This window comes from Pinus tabuliformis, chromosome 8 (assembly GCF_031772625.1).
Source record: "Pinus tabuliformis cultivar Carrire ecotype Pingquan chromosome 8, CPIR1, whole genome shotgun sequence".
In the NCBI taxonomy this organism is placed as follows: Eukaryota; Viridiplantae; Streptophyta; class Pinopsida; order Pinales; family Pinaceae; genus Pinus; species Pinus tabuliformis.
This window is the reverse complement of record NC_142294.1, coordinates 1116127154-1116142839: the sequence shown is the minus strand read 5'-3', so window position 1 is coordinate 1116142839 and position 15686 is coordinate 1116127154. Positions and strand designations below refer to the sequence as shown.

Below are 15686 nucleotides of genomic sequence, written 5' to 3'. Positions count from 1 at the left end.
CTTTCCAGTCAGATGGAGTTGAAGTTTGCACTCATAGCTTGCCTAATTAGCTTGACCTCATTGGGTGTTTGGTATATAGACAGTGTGGTGTAATTTCGTATGACAAGAGTTAGGGAGTACTTCTCCAGCTACAAGGAGAAGGACATCAGATTCCAAATCAATATGGGGAACATGTCCAAGAGAAACCTAGTTGAGAGGGGGACTATTCTATTTACAGAAGAGTTTGGCAAGCCGATTCCCATCCATGATGTGTTGCATGTGCCAGGAATGGGGATGAACTTGTTTTTTGTATCTATTCTTTAGGATATGGGGTATAATGTATTATTCAGAGGATATTAGGTGTTGATAAAAATCCAGGAGTGGAAGTCACCCATAGTTATTGGAGTTAGGAGGGACAAACTTTATAGGTTGCAGGTGGGTACTCTAAAGGCACTAGTAAGCAGCAATGATCCAAGAGATCAGGGAGCAATATCGCATAGGAGGATGGACCATATTCATCTTTGGGCACTTAAATTTCTCTGAGAGATGGTGACGAGTGTTCCAGAGGTAAGCACAAAGCATGATGATGTGTGTAAAGGATGTGTGTTGGGGAAGTTTGCCAAGGAAACTTTCCCAAGGAGTGGCACCAGATCCAAAGGTGTTATTGACCTAGTTCATTCTAATATATGTGGTCTGATGTCGACCTTTATCGATGACTACTCCAGGATGACCTACATATAATTCTTGAAGACCAAGGATGAGGTCTTCAGTCGCTTCAAAGAGTTCAAATCTCTTGTGGAGAATTCAACAAGTAGGAAGGTGAAGGTTTTTCGATCAGATAATGGAGGCAAGTACATAGGGAAAGATTGTGAGACATTTTGTACCAGGGAGGGGACTAAGAGATAGTGGAGAGTTCCTTACAACCTGTAATAGAATGGGGTTGTTGAGAGGAAGAATCATTTAGTATCAGAGACAGAAAGGGCCATGTTGTATGACCAAGATATGCCACGTTACTTATGGTCAGAGGCATGCAATACAATTGTGTATATTCATAACAAGGTCCCACACAAGGCATTGGGAAAGATGACAATGAAGGAAGCATTCATTGGGAAGAAGCCAGATGTCAACCACTTCATGATATTTTGCAACTTAGCATATTGTCACATTCCAGGAGATACATGTTCGAAGTTGGATCAGACTATAGAGAAGGGGTACTTTTTTTGGTATAATGAGACTTATAAGGCATATCAAATATTAATTCTAGGGGATAGGACGATTATTGTCTGGAGAGATGTCTGATTCATGGAGGACAAGAAATATAAGAGGTAGAGATATTTGACAACAATAATTGATTAGAGTGATCAACCAACAAAAGCTCCAAGGGTAGAACAACAAGTTCAAGGAAAAGATAGTACGAGTATAGTTACCAGTATGAGCACAGGCTCAGGTGTAGGTGTTCTTGAGAGTTCAAAGAGTATGGAGAAGCAGATACGAGAGATGAATCAAAATGATGTAGAAATGCAAATTCCACACTCTACAGTTGGTAGGAGGAACCGAGAGGTTCAATAGACAATTAGGGATGCTCAAGAGTTTGTGGGGACTCTTATAATAAGAAGGAGAGAGTAGAGACACTAGCTACATGGAATTAGTGAGTCATATCATGGATAGTGATCCTTCCAGCTATCAAGAGGGTGCACAAAAATAGGTGTGGCGGGATGCAATGATTGAGGAGTATACCTCAATCATGCAAAAAGATGTTTGGGAGATGGTGCCTAGACCGACAGACAGGGAAATGGTTGGATCATGATGGACCTACAAGATCAAGCATGGTGCATCTGGCATCTTTGAGAAATACAAGGCAAGGTTTGTGTCCAAGGGGTTCTCTCAGAAGGAGGGAATAGACTATGAGTATACATTTGCTCATTTGGCCAGGTATACTTCTATCGAGGTCATGATTTCACTAGAAGCACATTTGGGATGAGAGATCCACAATATGAATGTCAAGATGACATTCCTTAATGGCTAGTTGGAGGAGGAAGTGTACATCGAGCAATCATAGGGATTTGTAGCACATAAAAATGAGACCCACGTGTGCAGATTAAAGAGAGTCTTGTATGGGCTCAAGCAGGCTCCCAGGGTGTGATATGAGCACATAGATAGATACTTGCAAGGGATGAGCTTCTTGAAGAGGGAGGTAGATGCAAACCTCTACTATTTGATGGTTGGGGATGAAGTACTCATTATTGTCCTATATCTGGATGAGTTGTTTTGATAGATTCATTAGGGCTCATAGAGAAGTGAAAGAGGGACCTAGCAACAGAGTTCAAGATGAAAGTCTTGGGGCTAATGCACTACTTTCTAGGCATGGAGGTGTGGGAACAAATGGGTAGATTTTCCTTAGACAAGGGAAATAGTGCATCGAGATCTTGAGGAGATTCAGGATGGAAGATTGCAGAGCCATGTCTACATCCATGATCACCAATTGGAGGAAGGTAGATACATCCAAGGAGAAGGATGTGGAACCCACACTCTAAAAATAGTTGAATGGCTCTCTTATGTATTTGGTCAACACCAGGCAAAATATAGCATTTGCAATAAACTCTCTTAGTCATATCACGGTTGAATCGAAGAGGATGCACTAGATAACAACGAAGAATGTGTTGTGATATTTGCAAGGTACAATCGAGTATGGGATTAGATATACTTGAGGTCATGGTATCAGGTTGATAGGCTATACTGATGCAAATTGGGTAGGTAGTACACTGGATGGGAAAAGCACTTGAGGGTGTTGCTTCAACATGGGATTGAGAATTATCTCTTGGTACAACAAGAAACAAAAGTTCACGACATTTAGCTCTTTAGAATAGAGTACATAACAACTAACATGGTGACATGTGAGGCCATTTGGATTCAGAAGTTATTAGTAGCCTTGTTTGGTTAGAGGATAGAGACGAAAACAATACACTGTGACAATCAGAGTTGCATCAGGCTATTTGAGAATCCAATGTTTCATGATAGGTCTAAGAATATAGACATCATATATCATTTCCTCAGGGATTGTGTACAACCTAGGACAATTCAACTACAATATATACCTACGGCTCAACAGGTAGAAAATATCATGATGAATGCCTTGGGGAAGGCAAGATTCATCTTCTTTGGAGACAAGTTGGGTTTTGTGTAGAACACCTTCCTCGCTAAGAGGGAGTGTTATATTATGTAGCTCAGACAAGTGTTTTGGTCTCAAGTGGTGTTAATGAGGCTAGGAACACGAGTGGATTAATTATCTCCAAGCCCAATTTATTTTATAAAGGAAAAAATGCTTGATTAGATTTATTAACCAGTTTTAATTATTTTCCTAAGTCTAACTTAGGGAAATGGCTTAATTAATCAAAATTGATTGAGACAAGTTGATTTATCTCTAGTGACTTCCAGAAAAGTCACTTGATGGGGTCAATATGATCTTAGCCACATATTGTGCTTAGATCGTGGTTGTTGATTTGTCAACAAGAGATTATAAGAGGAAATCGATGGGACCCTTGGAGACACAACAATTTGAGTGAGCAAGGGAATAGCGATAAAATGGGAAGACACAATCAAAGGGTCCAACAATGATTGAGATCGATTTTCCAGAAAGAAAGTATTCACATATATTTCCAATTTCTTAGTGACAGAGGGAGATCAGATTATTCTGCATAGTCTAAGTTTCTACAAGTGGTGTGAATCGACAAAGAGAGGTTGAGTCGCTGGAGGAAGATCGAATTTGCTAGAGTGATCGATTTATAGAGGAGAAGTCGAGTTTTCTAGAGAGATTGATTTTCCAGTGGAGGCTAAATTATTTTTCCAGAGAGTGTGAGTAGCCAGTGGATTCACTAGGTTGCACATGTGGATTGATTCAGGGTTGTACATAAGGGCTGATTTGATTCAGAGGGGCCAAATAACTTCCAGGAGGTTGAATTTGCTTGCATAAGTGAAGGAAATAATTTGTTGGAGCTTTTCCACTTTACAACAACTAGTTTATGTAATTTTTCAATTACATATTTGTTGAAGATTAATTAAACCCTCATATGTAGAACTAGTTTTCCCCACATTGGGGTTTTGCCAGGGACAATTTTTCATATAATATTGGTGTATATTTTTATGTGTGATGTTTTCTCAGTTCATGTGATTTATTATTTGGTAAAAAAATTAGTTGTTTTTTTATTCAATATTTGGAGTAAATTAATTTGTTGGGAAAATAATTTTAAAGATAGGAGAATAATTACTAGATTAACTGCAATAGAATATTCACATGTTGGTCAATGGGAGGCCTATGAAATATTTAAAGCTTCAAGAGGATCAAGACAAGAATTCCCTCTCTGCCCAATGTTATATATTGCCATGGCGAATCCTTAAGGAAAATACTAGAATATGAAAGAAGAATTGAAACACTTCCTAGGATAGGTTACATACCAAATATTAAGAATATGAACCACTTGCAATTTGCGGATGATGCTTTGTTGATTGGGGGAGCATCAATCATAATAGCTAAAAGGTTAAAAAATATTTTGGACAAGTTTGTTAAGGCATCAAGAGGATTGACTAATTCAGAGAAAAATCAAATTTATGCCTCAAACATTGGGAAAAGGAAACATATACAACTAAATAGATTAATGGGCTTAAAATTCGTGGAAAAATAGTCAGAGTTTAAATATTTGGGAATGCCCCTTTGCATTAATCCATTTCCTCTCTTGTCTTGGAAACCAATTCGATCCAAATTGTGGAAAAAGTATGAACAATTGGGAGCCATCTGGCTAAACTCTGCAGGAAGGGTAATTCTAATTAAATTTGTTCTTTCAACTCTTCCCCTCTTACAATTTTCTACATTATTAGCCCCATTGGGTGAAATGCATAAAATTTCCCAAATTATTAGGAAATTTCTTTGGCAAGGGGGTAAATCAAAGACAAAAATATTTAATTTTCTCAAATGGGTAGTTGTGTGCACTATGAAAATTCATGGTGGTTTAGGTATCAGAGATCCATCCATAATAAATCTTGCTATTAGTGTGAAGTTAGCCCAGAGACTCATCTCTTAAAAATATGAATGATTGAAATTAATGATCATCCATAAATACTTAAATAGAAACAAACTTATGTGTCTTGACTCTCCTCCTTCACATTGAGGAGGTTCAATAATTTGGAAACTAGTTTCTTCAGCGACCACTCTAATTACAAATCACATAACCTAGGTTCCTTGAAATGGTCTACTAATAAATATATAAAATCGTAGCATCATGGGACAACCTCCCTTAAATGATTTGATTCCTCTTCTTCCCCTTAAAGAATGGTTTGTGTAGGGAACCAAGACTTCTCTAGTGGATATATCATGTTGGATGAGGATGGGAGACAGTTGGGATGGGACTTTCATGAAGCTTTAGACAACCTCAATGAAGCGATGTGCTTACTCCTTGAGAAGCTCTTAGGTTTTGGTACAAATCATTTTGGAACAAGAAGACTTTACGGGATGGAATGAGTCGAAATACATTGTTAAAGCAATGTGTTATACCTTATTATTTCCTCAAGGTGAGCCGCCTATATCAAGATTGTGGAGCAATATTTGGCATCCCAATAGCATCAAAAAAATCCCAATAACACCCTTTTTTTCCTCTTTTTTTTTCTTCTTTTTTCCTATTGGCTCCTTGCTCATCGAAAGATTCTCATAGTGGAAAATATCATCAAGTGGGGAATTCATGGCCCCTCTATGTGCCCTCAATTCTTATCAGCTAAAGATAATATTTGACACCTCTTTTTGAATGTAATTTTACGAAGGAAATTTCAAATGAGACTTTGCAAACTCTAGATGTAGGAGTAATTTAGCCAAATTTAGTTCAAAAACTATTTAAGGTTTGGCATAAAAATTACATTCCAAGGAAAGGTCCCCCTCAAACAAATTTGGATAGCGCTCCTCAAATTCATTTGCTAGAATATATGGTTAGCTAGGAACATAAGCATCTTTGAAAACATTAAATTGAAAACTCAGGAAGTGGCCTTGGGGGCCCTATCATTGATGGCAAAATATTGGAAATAAAGAGTTGACACCATTTCCCTTGGGAAAGATTTGGACAGATGGACTAGAATGACTGAACCTTCTCTTTCAATATCCTTATGGAGCTTCACCCCATCCTAAAGGTAAGCCTGTTGTATATGAGAAATGACACATTCGTGGCTTTAAGGATGATGCGGAAAAATGCATCCATTCCAATAAATTTCATATTATTTTCTATGATGGTACTTTCAAAAACAACCTAGGGGTGGTTGGAGTGGGAGGGGTTATTCTTCGCCTCGTTGAAATGATAGAATCAACATTTTCTTGGGGTCTAAGAAAGATATTGTAATCAAGTAGTAGCCTACACTTTTCTCAAAGGATGACATCTCACTAAGGAAAGAAACAATACAAAAATTTCAATCTTGGGAGACTCTAGCATTATAATACAAAACCTAAACAACATGAAATTGCTAAGGGACATAAAATTAAAAGCTACTCTTCTAAAAGTCTGGGGGATTCTAGATCTTTTTTCTTTCTTTGAAACCCACCACATATTGAAGCAATACAACAAGGAAGTTGATATCTGGGAAAACAAAGGTTGTGCTCTGGGTGTAAGAAAGATTGTTGTAAATGAACTTGAAATACATAACCCCATCCCATAATTCCTATGACTAAGGATCAAAATTCGACCATTAATAATTGTAAATATGTAGCATGTCATGTGGATCTTAACGTGAAAACATAGCATGCCCGAAGAATAAGTATAGGGGAACAACACATAGTGAGCATGGGGAGTAATCAATGGTTGAACTAGTCAATGTGGGAGGAGTACAATTTACACTAGGTGAGAATTAACAATGTGATTGTTTGGGCTGGAAACAAGACTGCCATTGATGTAGAGGCCGCTATTGTGGGGTGTAATATAGTTGATAGTATTGAAACTAACCATGGTTGTGAGCAAAGAAATTGTATCAAGATGAATCCAAATCGAGTCAATTGCAATGAGATATGGAAAAGGCAGCATAGATCAGGTGAGAACCTAGATGGGATGACTTCATTAGTCATCGGGCAAGGAAAGTACATTGGTTCAAGTTTAAACTCACCCAGGATGGTAAAATCAAATTTTGTTAGCCATATTTCCGAAACTAGCAAAGAGCTCTGGTCTCAAAGAATTTCGTTGCGCAAGCTCTACAAGTCTAAAGTCGAAAGGAGGATCCATCCACATAGCTTCAACTGGTATTTGTGGTCTTTATAATGTTAGAATTCCCTTCTATGCTACTTAGAGAAGCGCTTGAACTGATTTGACTCACCCCCTTCACCCTTGGGGTTTTCATTTTTTTTCTCGTTGTTTCCCCTTTGTCAAGCCTCAACTCTTATTTTATTTCTATTGGTATTTTTCATTAGGAACCTTTCTCTCATCAATATAATTGAGGCGAACATGCTACTAAATATATCCGTCAAATACCCAATCCCAGCTAAAGTTATCAAATGAAAAAAATAAGTCAATTTCTGTCATATCCAACATGCCTTTCTATCCCATCAGTGATACTTTGAGAAATCAGAATAGAAGTATTATAAGCAAAGAAATTATAAAGATGCCAAGACAGTTTGAAGACAAACATGGGGAAATTCTTGAGAAAATCAATCAATTGCAAATTGAAATCAATACCCTGCATTTGAGATACAATCAACTTGTCTCAAGCCTCACTTCAACAATGGACATACTTATAGGTCGATGAACTACCATGCAGAGGACAAAAGATGAGATAGCTAGTCTAAGGCAACAAATTGAAAAATTTAACATTTTCTAAACAATAACTCAACAAATCAATCAATGTCAAGCAATAATACCAATCAAGTTGAGAAAGCTTTTCCATATCTGAATTTCCCGTCCTCTCAAAAATCAAAGGTTATGAGGTCAAGAGATGTTTCCCATAATTAATTCTTTATGTTTTTATCAATTTTACATAATTTTATCAATTTTGTGGTGTATCTACACTTGTAAAAACAAGAATTCAAGTTAAATCCAAAAAGCACTTTCAAATCAAACTCATAATACAAAATCTAAATGTAAATACCCAATTTTATTATACTAACTACACCCTCTTGCAAATTTATTTATATAATACAAATTCTCATTTATGTTTTAAAAGATGATATATATATATATATATATATAATCACCAAAATTTTTATAAACTGAAAATACAAAGTAAAGCATAAACTTCCATAAGTGAGTTAAGCTACTATAACGGGATTGATTGAAAAAGAAAAATGATTATATATTTATCCCAAGCTACCAAATTATGGGTATGCTTAAAAAAATGTAAAGAATGGTATATAAATATTTAAATAAAAGATGAATAGTAAACATGTTAATAATAAATAAGTATTATGATTAGAAAAAACCAAAGCTAAATTTATCTTTTAAAATTATATATAATTATAAATATAAATATAAATATAAATATATATATATATATATATATATATATATATATATATATATATAAAATAAGTTTATTTTACTATAGATATTTTATCATTATGGAAATGGAAACATAAATAAAAGATTAACCATAATTATAAATAAATATTATAATTTATTAATAAAAATCTTGTTATTTAAATTGAAAATATACACAATATATCAAAATATTTATACAAAAAATAGTTTGAAAGAAGAATATTCATTTAACATGGATGCAAATTTAGGCTTATTAATTTGCTATGTTGTAAAAAAGCTTCAACCCCTTTGTGGTCAAATACATTAGTGTATGTATGTTTGCTTTACATTAAATACTATTATTTGATATAAAAAATATTATTTTTTTAAGATGTTTCTGTTAAGGAAAATAAATAAATTGTGATTATTGATTAAAAAAAACATATATTGTAGATATTGTAACATATTTTCAGTTAGATGAAGTTTTTATAGTGGGAGATTTCAATGCTAGGATTACAAATAAACAAACTAGCATTTTTTGTTGTAAAGAAGTCTATGACCCTATCTGGCTTACAAAAGAGAGTAATCATCAGTGGAAAATAATTTTAGAGGACAAGGGCTGCAATCTCTTTAGTGAACAATTGCTTACTCTATGTGGGGCTTTTGATTTAGTCATTTGTAATGGTTTGACTAGATGGGAAAAGTTTGGTAATTTCACTTGCAATACTTACAATGGAGTAACTGTAGTAGATTATGTAATTTACTCACATAGTTTGTGTGAGAAAATGGAGGAAGTTTTGATTGGAGATCAGCTTTGGGACTTAAAATCATATCACAAGCCTATTTATTTAAGTTGCTCTTGGACTGGAAAGAAGTAGCTAGGGTCAAAAACTCAGTGTGTTCAACAAAATCTCCCAAAGGAAAGAATTATTTTGACTCCAGAAAATTGTAATACCTTCAAAATAACACTAGAGAGGCTCTTCGAGAAGGAGAAAAGCCCATTTCACAACCTTCATAGTCATGAATTAACACATTGAATTCAAAGCGCACTTGTAGAGTGAAAAAGAGCACAAATTAAGAAGTCTGAAACAAATTTCTTTTTGGTTAATGCTTGGTTTGATGAGGAATGCAAAAAGGCAAGGAGAATGTGGAAAGAGTCAAACAATGATAACATAAAGCTCAAATATTACAAGTAGATATTAAGAAAGAATAAGGTTGATTTCATGGTTTCAAGGAGAGAAGAACTAATCTTCCTTGGGAAAGATAACCCCAATTTATTTTGGAATGAGCTCCAACCGAGAAATATGCAAACTAAAAACAATATTATAGCTTCTAAATGGTTTGACTATGCAAGACAACTTTATGAGCAGGATCCCAAGGTTGACCCTCCTCCCTTGGTCAACAATGATACAAAACTCTTCATGGTGCAAGAGGTAGAGATGGGTATCAAGAAGTTGAGTGTTGGAAAAGCAAAAGACTTCAATGAACTCCAAGCAGAGTACCTAAAGTGGGGCTTAAAAATCCTTGCACCTCACATTACAAAAAATCTCAATAACATCATACAACAGGGGTTCCCCATAGATTAGACAACTAGTATGGAAATACCTCTTTTCAAGAGTGGTGACATCAATAATCCCTCTAATTATAGGACCATAATGATAAACCCCTTGTTTGCAAATTTATTGGAAGCATGTTAGAAAATAAAATCAGCAAGTGGGCAGAAGAAAGAGATAAACGTGCTAAAGGGCAAGCACGTTTTAGACCTAAACATTCCACAATTGATCATGGTATAAATTTAAGGCACATCATTGAAAAAGATTGGGAGAAAATGGAATAAGCCTTTTGTTTCTTTGTTGATTTCAGAAAATCTTTGACACGATTCCTAGGTAAGCTTTGACAAAAAATGGAGGAACTTGGGGTTCCCAGGCATTTGAGAGCAGTTTTGCATAGGCTGTATGAAGAGGTGAAAGTCAAAATTAGAACTTCAACAAACAATTCTGAAACTTTTAGAAGTCATATCGAGGTCAAGCAAGGTTTCCCATTGTCTCCTACCCTTTTCGGTTTATATATCGACAAGCTTGAAGAGTGGCTAAATCCGCAAGGGGGTGAAAATATCCATTTGGGCAAGTTTGTTATAAGGCTTCTTTTGTATGCAGATGACCTTATTCTGATTGCTAAATCTACTCTGGGTTTGCAAGAGCACTTACTTTACCTTGAGCATTTTGGTAGAAGGGTGGGGATGCAAGTCAATATTAGCAAACTGAAAGTAGTGGTTTTCTCTAACAGAAGAAACATAACTAACATAAGTTCTACTTTGAAGGCAACATTTTGGAAGAAGTTGTGGATTACTAATGCCTCGGAATTGACTTCAATAGAAATCTAAGTTGGGATGGTTGTAGAAAGAAAAGAACTTTGGGGGGTTAGAAAGCATTTTATGCTTTTGAAAATAGGTGTAGAGAGGCAGAGTTATGGGATTGAAACCCACTATAACTCTTTTTGGGCTTTTAGTGATTCCAACGATTCTCTACGGTTGTGAATTGTGGGCCAACGGTACATATGACATGCAGTGGAAATAAATTAAGAAAATTTAGAAGTGTTTGATTACCAACAAATTCAAAATTAAAAGTGCAGTTCCTTATGTTATCTTGTTAATTGAAACAGAGGTTGCTCCTATGGAAGCAATTGCTATGGTGGGAGTCATAAGGTATTTAAAAAAAAGAACAAATGGAAGAGGGAAAATGACCTAAGGTTGCGTTTAATGACATATTGTGCAAAATAAAGAAGACTTGGATGCAGAAAAAATAACAAAAGGTTTAGTAAATGGGGTATTTGCTTCATCAAGTGTCCCACAAACAATAAAGAGATAAAATGTTTTGTTATAGATAAGTTCCACAAAAGTACTTGGGGGAAGTAGCTAGGGAGAAAGAAAAAGTATTATATTGAAGAGTTTAATCCCACTCACAATCATCAACAAAAAGTGTACATAGGGGCCAATATTTCTTGGAGAGCCAAAATCATTATTGCTCAACTAAGGACTAATTCTCATCAACTTTGTTGTAAATAGGGAATTGGAAAATGCCAAAAGAAGTGTGGGAGAAATGAGTATGTATTTTTTTCTCTTTCGGAAAAGTGGAAATAGAAAATCATTTCATTTTAGAATGTGAGGCCTTCAAAGACAACATGGAAGGTTATATAGATATTCAGGCAGCTAGCTCTTGGGATAATTTATTCAACGAGGAGTTTGTTGAGATGTTGGAAGCATTTATTATGAGACTTCACAAGAAAAGGGCCGAATACAAGAGCCAGATGGAGAAGAAATCTGTTCCATAGGCTATGTTTAGCCTCATGGGCATTAAAATAATTTCTTTCTTTCTTTCTTTCACTAGAATCTTAAGTAATATTTTTCAAAATGATTATTTTAAATTAATAAAATTATTATTTTTAATGTAAAAATAGATTCAAAATTTTCAAATATCTTTACATTTAAATATGATTCATCTCCAAAACTAGTACATTAAACAATATTATAAAAAATACCAACCATGAGTATTATTGCAACATTAATGTCATTTCAATTATTAATAACCTTTATTCACTATTTTTAATAATGCTAAATAAAATAAACTCTTACTACAAAATCAAAATTTTACTTTAATCCTTTTTTCACCTCATTATAATTCCAAATAATTATGTCGATAGGCATTCTTTAATGAGGTTTATCCTCACGAAATTGTTGAGGATTCGTGGTCCTCAACAGGTGTCCCGTTTATCTTTATCCACGTGACGTTCTTTTAAGGATATTTCCTCTGGTAGTTTTCGTTGTCTCTCCGCATTAAATGAATAGTCGCCACTTGTTGATGAAGCAACATGTGAAAACCACTAGGAACTAAACAGTTTCAATCCCTATCCATCCATCTGCATGTAGAAGGCGATGCATTGAATGTATCTTATATTAGACTTCCTCCATTTTGATACTTTATTAGACCTACTACCTATCCATGCCATAGTGACAAATCTCTAAGCAAGGTCGTGGGAGAATGATTCGGCCCTTTAATGGAAATATTTGTCCTTCGTGCACTCATTTACTCCAACGCGGACATGATCAAGCCCTGCAACTTTTATTTTTTTGCTTTCCGTGGAGTAATTTCCCAAAATCAACCTCTAATTTGATCCAGATTTTCGATTCTTGCCTCTAGCCGACCGTGTTTTCAATCTCTGGTTTGTTTTTGGCAGAGCTGGTATTGTAGAAGTCTAATGCTCAACATGTCTTCATGTGGTCTGTTATTCTCTTTGAAGAATATATGGTTACAACCCGCTCCACCAACATTTGAACTTTATACAATCTTATTTTAATCATATCAACACCTCCTTTAGAAGTTTCCCATTCACATATGTAATATCACACATCAATTTGTAACTTGCATGGCATGGAATAGGGCTTTGGCATTCGTCTTACTCAATATCCATGTGAAGAATATAGAGGTATGCTAATTTTATATTACTACCCATTATGGAGCATGTATTTTGTTTTATGGCATGGACTAATGGTTCAATATCGAATTTCTCTTGAAGTTGGCGAATGCCATCAAATCTCATGCTGCGGAGAAATTGGGTCACGCCGTGGAGCACTATTCTCACCTTTTTTGTCAAGTAGAGGTATGAATTTTGCCCAGATTAGGTCAGGCTACACAGAGTCCACAACTTCTAAGATGCAAGGTAATAGAATATTTATCTACTGTCATTGCTTCTATTTCTCTCCATCCATGTGCTTTTGCTTCTCTTCGAAGGGTGCATGTTGCTAAAAAATATGATGACATGCCACTGATTGAAGTTATTCTTGCACTAGTGGAGGTTGAACTTAAACTTGCCCACCAAGAGGTACTGTCTTCCTTTGGAAAAACCCATGATTTTTCTTGTGTATCATAGCTAGCCCCTTCAACTTGAGGATGCTTGTGGTTTATGCATGTAGATTCCACACCACTACACTGGTGAATGGTCTTAAACTCGTCGTTGTCTTGCAGATTATGAAATTGCAGGAATAAAATAGGGCTTTATAACAATTTAGCAAGTAAAAAGAAGTAGTTTTGTTTGATGCAAAGAGGACAATGAAATTGCTTTAGCAAAGGCTTCTATGGTTGATGATCTTCGAAATAGGAACCAAGAACTAGTGAAATAGATTGAAATTTGTCAGGCAATTTTACAAGTTGTTTAATAGAGCCCATAGTTGTAGTTAGAGGTATCCCATTCAGTGTATAAGTTGGTTTCATATGATTCATTTGATGGAATGCATGCATCAAATTGTTCTACAACTTATAGAGGAGCTAAGGAAATAGGATTAAAAACTGAAGGCTAACGAGATCCTTCTTGAAAATATGATACATTTCCAAACTTGAACTATTAGATTGGTCTTCCTTTAGTTTCCAAGATTTGAAGAGACATTTTAAAATGTAAATCATGATTACCTTACATTATTCTTGTTACTACAGAACCTTTAAATAAAGAAAATAACCAATGAGAAGAAAGTTGTATTGGCTACACAATTTCCAGCCGAAGCTACTCTTCGAAGGGTGCATGTTGCTAAAAAAGATGATGGCATGCCACTAATTAAATTTATTCTTGCACCAGTGGAGGCAGAACTGAAAACTTGTTCGTGGAAAAACCCATTATTTTTCTTGTGTCATAGCTAGCCCCTTTAACTCAGGGATGCTTGTGGTTTATGCCTATATGTTCCACACCACTACACTAGTGAAAGATCTTGAACTTGTCGATGTCTTGCAGATTATGAAATTATAGGAAGACAATAAGATTTGGAATGACTTAGCGAGCTAAAGGAAGTAGCTTTGTTCGATGTGAAGAGGACAATGCAAAGCGCTTTAACAAAGGCTTCAATGGTTGATGATCTTCAAAATAGGAACTAAGAACTGGTGAAACAGATTGAAATTTGTCAGGTATTTTTTTTGTTGCAACTTACTTATCAATATTATGGAAATGTGCAATGGACTTAATGTGAATGTTGTTCCTCAACTCTTTAAAGTGAATTTTAGTTATCTATGGTATGAAGAGAACATAATTTTGGACAAAATGCACTGCCAAAAAGAAGTACAGGTTGAGAAGCTAAGCCAAATTGTTCGTGAGGTTGAGAAATTTTTTCTTGCTGGGGGAGTTGTTGCAAATGCAACATGTAATTATCAGTGGAAAGTTCAAGAGTTAAATGGAACAAAATCACCTTTTTTTATTCAGAATGTCATTTAGCTCTAAGTTGTAATAGAATTTGGTTTTTGCAATTCATACATGCATTCAAAAGTTATCTTGTGTTTGATTTTCTCTTGTGTTATCTTGGTCAGGAAGAGAGGAATATGTTGGATAGAGAACTGGCATGTGCAAATGTTACTACGAATCGAGTTGCAGTAGTAGTTGCCAATGAATGGAAGGATGTCAATGGTAAATTTATACCTATAAAGTAGTGGCTTGAAGAACGACACTTCATCCAGGTGATTTATTTTGTTTAATCACAATTCTTTGTTTGGGACAATGAAGTAAATTTGCAACAAGGACATGGGTATGGAAGGATTTCCTCCTTGATTTTTCACTTAGAATGTACTACACTTTCCCCGCAAAGTGAGATGTAGTAGCTTTAAGACAAGTTTTCCATTACTGAAAGAACTACCAAATCGAAGGCACAACTCAAATCACCTACCATTTTTTTCACTGCTCTCCTCATACCTGATCTCTTTACATAAAATAGTTTGATTATTCAAATTTATAATGCTTCTTCTTAACATGTTTGGGTTCTATATGTTGCTTTACATTTCAGGAAAAGTTCTAATTACGATTAAAAGTCTTGGAAGATGGACTAAGGCCATCTTCAAATGGTGTTGTTCACTTAGAGCTATGAAATTGCAACAATGTTTGTTCACGTCGTCAATCTATATGGGGTGCTGAAATTTTATCAATATCACCTTCAAATGGATTTGGATTGAGGAGGGCATCAGTCTCCCAACCGAGGGTTCCCATATCTATCAAAATAGGTACAATTCTAAAACATGAAGAAGGAAACTCAAAATATTTTAATGGTGGCAGATCAATTGAATGCATTAGGTCACTCGACATAAACAAGTCCTTTACAAATGGATTTGAGGAGAACCAATCAACCAGAAAAAATAGTGAGGTGTCAAGAAACATTGAATTGCAAGATACATGGAAGGGAAATTCAGATAACAAGTTGCCTGAATTTGT

General features: G+C 35.3%; 1 pseudogene; it reads left to right on the top strand.

Annotated features, from left to right (window-relative positions):
* Window positions 1–12872: 12872 nt before the first annotated feature.
* On the top strand, window positions 12873–15345 carry LOC149239250 (microtubule-associated protein 70-2-like; annotated as a pseudogene).
* The last annotated feature ends 341 nt before the right edge of the window (window positions 15346–15686 follow it).